Source organism: Heterodontus francisci, chromosome 34 (assembly GCF_036365525.1).
Source record: "Heterodontus francisci isolate sHetFra1 chromosome 34, sHetFra1.hap1, whole genome shotgun sequence".
Classification (NCBI taxonomy): Eukaryota; Metazoa; Chordata; class Chondrichthyes; order Heterodontiformes; family Heterodontidae; genus Heterodontus; species Heterodontus francisci.
The window spans coordinates 6904481-6912493 of record NC_090404.1 but is presented as its reverse complement, the minus strand read 5'-3'; the positions used below and the strand labels follow the sequence as shown (position 1 = coordinate 6912493).

General features: G+C 43.7%; 1 pseudogene; it reads right to left on the bottom strand.

Moving 5' to 3' along the window:
• Positions 1-342: 342 nt before the first annotated feature.
• Positions 343-4168, bottom strand: LOC137348554 (Ig heavy chain C region-like; annotated as a pseudogene).
• Between the last annotated feature and the right edge of the window lie 3845 nt (positions 4169-8013).

The window sequence follows — 8013 nt, the reverse complement described above, 5'->3', positions numbered from 1 at the left end:
AAAACTGACACCAATTCTCAAGGGGCTGACAACACGGGAAACAGAGATACTGTGATCTAAATGTCTGCATTTGTTTGTTAGAGAAGGGAAAATTTCAGACCTCCCCCAGCAGGGGAAACGTTGCCGAAGTTACTCAACGGAATCCTCTAATGAATGAGCTTTGCTCTGTAGCCAACCTGTGGTGTATCTGGGAGCACTGGTTCTAAAATACTAGAGCCCGAGATCTGCAAATATCCTATTTTAGTTGAATTGACCTACATCTAGCAAATGTGGCAAGCAAAAATAATTAAGCGGTTGTGTATTTAAATCGCGATTGGAAGAACAGGTATTTAAGATTGAAATGCAATCGAGAGATTCTCATTGACATGAATTAACAGTGTCCAACAGTGCAAAGGAAATGTTCACAAAACTCGGTTTACCGCTGGATTTATTAACAGTTCTGTTGATGATCTGCAAGGAGATCGCTTCATGTCCCACCACACAGGAGTAAGAAGCGCCGCTGACCCACTCCTCCGCTGCAATGGATAATGGATGAAGAAGGAGCTATTGTCGTTCTCCGCCATCACCTCGGTATTTTTGTAGTGGCCGGGATTCACCGACTTGTCATTGACGGTCCACTTGACGAAGATCTCTCGGGGGGAGAAACCTCTCACTAAGCAGGTGAGGGAGAGGAACCTCTGAGCGGAGACATCGTCTTCCGGGGGCAGGAGGACAGACACGGACGGTTCCCGCAGATCTTTATCCACAGAAAAATTAAAATAGATATCAATAAACTGGAGAATTCCAGAGAGAATAAAACTGGTGGTTAGATGTGAGAGGAATAGTGCTTTGTGCGAGATTTTAAAGGCTTTCCTTTTCCCCTCTGGGACCTGTCCTGTTTTAGACTCCGGAGCAATCCTTCTCGCTGAGAACTTAAGGTATTAGACTGGGAAATTGTATAGAATTTACAGAACAGGAACAGGCCATTCTGCCCAACTAGTCTGTACGATTCCTTATGCTGCACACAATCCTCCTTCCTTCTCCTCCTTCTATCATTTCTCCCTCATCTGCGATTTAACTTCCCCTGATATGCATCACCTCTGCTTCCAGTGGATTCCGTTAGTGGAATTACAATTAAATTATTGGGGTTGTTCATTAGAGCACTTGTTAAGAAGAATTTTCCCTTTCACAATCACAAGAAATCGGGGCACCTCTCACTTATTGCTTCAATCTCACCGCTCACCTTCTTCCTTGCAGATAAAATCTCTGAGAGGAGTCAACAGATCCTGATGGCTCACCACGCAGTTGAACTCAGCACCACTCAGCCAGGCTTGTGTCGAGATGTTTATGGTGCTGATCACGCTGTCGGGATCCTCTCCGGGTAGGGCAGCAATCTCTGATTTCAAAGGCTTCTGTTCTTGTGTCCAGGGCACGTTGACGCCATAAGGAGCATTCGACACGACTCAGGTTAAGGTCACCGTCGCCTCCAGTAAGACCTATTCTATTGATGGTGGCAGTAGTTTAATTACTGGATCATTGCAGGAACAAGGAACTGTAAAACAGAAATGAAAATCAAACCAACATTCATCTTCAGAATCAGACACCAGTGTTCAGCCTCTCGGAAAATAAATCAACTTCGAGATTTCAGCCTCAAGCTGTTGCTCAAATAATACCATTTATTGGAAGGACAACAACTGGAAAAAGCTTCCGGGAGATTCTTTAACATATACTGTGTAATTGCACCCTAAGAAGCCTGCAATGGGCTTTGAAACAAGTACCCAGCTTAAAAATCAAATAATTGAGTGAGAAATTGCGTTTCGCACTGAATAAAGTTCTTCCCGAAATCCTGGTGGAGCAGGTGAGAAGTGCCGAATAGCTTACTTTTGCTAATTCCTCAGTTCGCATGTTCGTATTTCTGGCCGTCTATCGATCCTTGCACCAGGTGACATCTCCGCTGAGTATAACGGGCCTGTCACCCAAGGACACGAGCTGTGCATACAATTCACACTGGCTCAAAACGAGAGTCAAATGGAATTCCGGATATTGCGCTTAACAGGGAAGAACGTTAATTTTCCTGCGCCTTGTCACGATATTTGGGAGGATGAAAATATGCAGCAACCAATCGGAGCAGGGGCGAAAAGTCGGGAAAGTGCAATTCTATGGAATCTTTTTGAGGTGGGGAATAATTTGCAATAACGGTGAAAGGCAGTTTTCTGAAATATGTCATGAGTGAGAACTCCTCATATGTCAAACTGGAGTCAGAAGTCCATGTGACCAGAGGGCAGGAAGAGAAACATCGGAAAAAGAATAGGCCGTTTTGCCCCTCGAGCCTGTCCAGCCATCCAACACTGGCTGATCTGTATCTTAATACCGTCTACACACAGGAAGCCTTGATGGTCGGTGCAGTGGCGCAATGGTTAGCACCGCCGCTTCACAACTCCAGCGACTTGGGTTCGATTCTGGGCACTGCCTGAACCGAGTTTGCAAGTTTTCCCTGTGACCGTGTGGGTTTTCGCCTTGTGCTCCAGTTTATTCCCACAGCCAAACCCTTGCAGGTGATAGATAATTAGCTATTGGAAAATGCCCCCAGTGTAGGCAGGTGGTAGGGAATTTGGGATTACTGTAGTGTTAGTATAAATAGGGTGGTTGTTGGTTGGCACAGACTTGGTGGGACAAAGGGCCTGGTTCAGTGCAGCACCTCTAAATCAAAATACCCTTGCCAATCAATTCAAGCTGTCAATCTCTACGTGAAAATTTTGAATTGATGACAAACTTCAAGCGCTGTGTGAATAGCTTTCCTGATATCATCCCTGAATGACATTGGTCTAATTTGAAGGTTATGCCCCTTGTTCTGGAGTCGCCCACCAGAGGAAATATTTTTCTCCGTCGATTCCATCAATTCCAGTAAACATCTTAAACACCTCAAGTAGGTCACCCTTTAATCTTCTAAACACAAAATAATACCAGTTTGGTCAATGAAACCTGTCTTCTTATTTAACCCGTTCAGCCCCGCTATCATTCTACTCAATTTGTGTTGCATCACTCCCAATGCCAATATATTCTTCCTGAGTTCATGAGTCCAGAATTGAACACAGTTTTCTAATTAGGGAAGATGCTCTTTCTGGCACTTGATCCCAAGGTTGTGACTAGTAAAGAGTTCCAGACACCTTTTGCCACTCTGAATATGATCGGCCAAATCACGACAAAACTGAAAGCAAGGCCACTTCGCTCCCTGTATGACATCAAAGCAAAGGGAGCCATTCTTTGGTGATGTGATGACATGTTGAACCGTGAGCAATTCTAATTCAGCACTCACAGCGGAATGAGGCATATAACTGGCGAATAGGGAAATTATTTAGTGCTTTGTACTAATTCCAGTAAATTGCTGAATTTGATTATCATTGGAGCACAGAATGATCTGGAGCTTCCTGGGATTTTGTGTCTTACCCTGCGATCCGGTGATGTTTCGACTTTGGGTGACCCCTTGATGGGAGACCTGGCAGGTATAGACCGTGTTGGTGAACCATTCCCCAGCGGGGATAGTCAGCCGACTGGTCGCCGAGAAGTTCCCGTTGACTTCACAGGCGGTAGAGGTGACGAAGCTCCAATCCATGGGTTGTCCATCCTTCAACCAACTCACGGTTATTGACTCTGGATGGAAATCGATGATTGAACACACAACAGTTGCAAATCTGCTGCTTGTGATTTCTTCACTGGAACTCTGGGTGAGGATAATAGTTGGATGGACGATGTCACCTTTACAATCTTGAAGAAAAACATTTTAGACATTTCGAGAAGACATTAATAACTTATACAAACTGTTCTTTTATTTTAATAGGTTAGTTGTTGTCAAGCAGACACTACCTGGAGTTTCCTGGGATCAGAACAGTGCACAATCCTCTAAATGTGATATAGCCAAAGCTCAACACAAGATCACGATAGCTTTTCTGTTTTTACACAGTTTCCACAACACTAACCTGGAATTACCTTGATCCAGAGCGACTCTCCACGTCGAACCTCTCAGTCGATTTTGCTGCTTCCCACCTCTGACTCGTTGATGGTTAACTGGCTGCTCAGGGTGTAGGATCCCTTCTTGTTCAGCACTGACGGGTAAGTTTTTAATCCAGTGGTTGATCGTCTCTTTATCTTTCTTCCAGGAAACGCTGCTGATATCGTGGATGTAGTCCATCACCAAACAGCCGTAGCCCACGGAGCCACTGGTGTTGGGTTGTTCACAGGAGCACAGGCCATAAAGTGTTGGGAGACGGGCACAAGAGTGGACCTCTTCCCCCTTCCTTTGCCATCAGACAACTGCAGAGTAGACGCGTTCCTCCTCCCCTTGCCGATACACAAAAGCCTGATTCAGAGTTCCAAACCCCCTTATTTCTGGTGAGTTCACTTGCCTGCAAACGTCCGGGTCCGCTACCAAAAAGAATACGAGCAGGGCATGACTTACCAATGTTTACAGAATCGAGAACTCTCGCCTCGGTGGCATCAGGTTTTCAAGAACAGGAAAGTGAAGGCACTTGAGTGCCACACGTCGAGCTCAAAATTGGAGCGGCTGGTAGAATTCCGGAGAATTCCATTTAAATGATTTCAGAGAGGTAATTCAAATATACTAACTCGGGCCCCATGGTAGAGCGGCGGAGGGGCCAGCACGGAGCTTCCCTGCTGCCAGGAAGATCGGGCCCAGCAATCCCGGCATCGGGTTCCGTGGCGGCCGCCACTGCTCCAATTCTCCAACCCCAGCGCCCCCCCCCCCAACAACTGCACCGCCCCCCTCACCATGCCCAACACGGAACCCGACATTGCGTTGAAAACAAAATCCACTCACACGCGAACACACACACACGTGTGTACATAACACTTTGTGTGCGCTCATTTCAGCTTTTCCTATTATCCAGATGAGTATGAATGCTGGATATCAGGACTCATCATCCGGTGCTGTGAGATCACTGTTCCAGGCTTTATCTAACACGATCATTGGGTAAATCCTGCAGGAAACAAAAACAATCCTCAACATTAAAAACTGCAAGCAATTGTCACAGTATAACACTAGTGTGAATTAGTAAACTTGAACACAACAAAGTTTGTCATTAAGTAGTATAAGGCACATTGCATTCTTGCGCACCTTTACTTCTTTCCCTCAAACCCAGCTCATCTTTGGGAGATTGTTACAACATTCCCCCCATCCTTTCGACACAAGTGTTAACCACGTAATACTAGAGCAATGAGAAACTGCACGCAGCTATTGATAACTATTAAGAGGACGAAACATATTCTTCCATACAGACTGTGGTTCCACCCTCTCATACAAACAAATGTTTGAGGTAGAAATTAGTCTCAGGCAATGGCACAGAAAGGGCAGTATCGGTTTGACAGCCCAGTATAGGCAACACCTGAGATTTAATTTTGTTGACTGCAATGGAACTGAATCTCAGGGGTTGCGTAGAATGGGCGGCTGATCAGATAGCGCTAGTTTTGGGCGATCGCCTGTGACCAATTCAGCCGAATATTTTTATTGATAATAATATTCCTTCATCTCAGAGAAACATCGTCCACTGCAGTGATAACCGAGACAGGGTCTAGTGCAATGCACACAGAGACATGGTCCAGTTCAATTTAAACAAAGACAGTGCCCAATGCAGTAATGACGAATAACAAGGCCTGAATGAATTCCAACTGAGACAGGGACCAGTGCAAAAATAAGTGAGAAAGGGATTAATATAATACAAACAGAGACATGGTCTAGTCCAGCAGTAATGGAGATTTTACCAAGTGTAATATAAATAGAGGCAGGGTCCAGTGCAGTAGCAGCTGAGGCAGGGTCTAGTGCTGAAATAACTGACAGAGGGACTGGTGTGATGTGGTCAGACACACACTCTATTGTAGTACAAACAGGGACAGGGTCTGGTGCAGTAAAATTGAGGCAGGGACTAGTGCACAAAAATTTGACACAGGACCTCCAGTAATATCAAATGTGACTGGGTATATTTCGGTAATTACTGAGACATTGCCTCGTGCAATAAAAACTCTGACTGCGCTAATGTAATGATGACAAACATTGGTTTGTGTAGTATAGAAAGAGAGAGGGTCCAGTGCAATATAAACAGAGACAGGAACGACTGCAATGTAAACAGAGATAAGGTGCAGTGCAATATAAATAGAGACAGGCTCTAGTGTAATATAACCAGAGACGAGGTCTAGTGCAATATAAACAGAGACAGGGTGCAGTGCAATATAAACAGAGACAGAATCCAGTGTAATATAAACAGAGACGGGGTATAGTGCATCATAAGCAGAGACAGGGTGCAGTGTAATATAAACAGAGACAGGGTCTAGTGCAATCTAAACAGAGACCGCGTCTAGTGTAATATAAACATAGACAGCGTATATTGCAATATAAACAGAGACAGCGTCTAGTGTAATATAAACATAGACAGCGTCGATTGCAATATAAACAGAGACAGGGTCTAGTGCAATATAAACAGAGACAGGGTCAATTCAATATAAACATAGTCAGGAGCCAGTGAAATAGAAACAGGGACAAGGCCGAGTGTAATATAAACAGACACAATGCCCAATGTAAGATAAACAGAGACAGGGCCCAGTGCTATATAAACAGAAACAGGGCCTTGTGTAATATAAACAGAGACCGGGTCCAGTGTAATATAAACAGAGACAGAGTCCAGTGTAACATAGACAGAGACAAGGCCTCGTGCAATATCGCAAAAAAAGGGTCTCACTCAATATTAATGGAGAGAGAGGGCCTAGAGTAATATTGATAGAGACAGGCTGTAGTACAATATAAGCAGAAACAAGACCTTGTGCAATATAAACAGACAGGGTCTAGTATAATATAAACAGAGACAGGATCTAGTGTAATATAAACAGAGGCAGGGCCTAATATAATATAAACAGACAGAGGGCCTAGTCTAACGTATACAGAAACAGTGTCCAGTGTAATCTACACAGGCACATGGTCTAGTGTAATATAAGCACAGAAAGTGCCTAGTGTAATATAAACAGAGGCAGCGTCGATTGTACAGAGACATGGTCTAGTGTAATATAAATAAAAACAGGGTCGAGTGTAATACATACAGAGACGGGGGTCTAGTGTAATATATATAGACAAAGGGTGGTACTGGGGCAATATGGTCATAGATATGCCCTGTTGTATTAGAAACAGGTCTGGTGCAGTAAAACTGAGGCAGGAACATGTGCACAAATTATTGATACAGGCCGCACCGTCATATAAATTGAGACGTGGTCCAGTTCAGTAATTACTGAGACATTGTTTCGTGCACTAAAACCTCTGACTGGGTCTAGTGTAATGATAACAAACATGGACTCGTTTAATATATACAGAGACAGGGTCTCATGCAATATAAACAGAGACAGGGTCTAGTGCAATATAAACAAAGACAGGGTCTGGTGCTATATTAACTCAGAGAGAGGGCCTTGTTTAATACAAACAAAGCATGTTTCAGTGGATGGACAAAAGGGCCATGGTCACGTGCAATATGAACAAATTGCCCAGTGTAATACAAAAAGAAACAGAGCCTAGTGTAAAATAAACAAAGTCAGGGTCTAGCGCAATATTATCGGAGAGAGACGGTCCAGTTTAATATAAATAGAGACATGTTTCATTGAAATAATAAAAGGGACATGTCCACTGTAATACAGAGAAGGAGCCTAGTGTAATATTAACAAAGACAGGATGTAGTGCAATATAAATAGAGGCAGTGTCTAGCGCAATATTAACAGAAGAGAGGGCCTAGTTTAATATAAACAGAAACATCTCTTAGTGGAGTAATAATAGGAACATGGTCTAATGTAAGATAAACGGAGAAAGCCTAGTGTAATATAAACAGAGACAGGGTCTCGTGTGATATAACCAGAGACAGGCCCTAGTACAATATTAACAAAAAAGGGGCTACTGCAATAGTAATGAAGAGAGAGGGCCAAATGTAATATAAACAGAGATAGAGTCAAATATAATACAAACAGAGACAGGGTCCAGTGCAATATTTG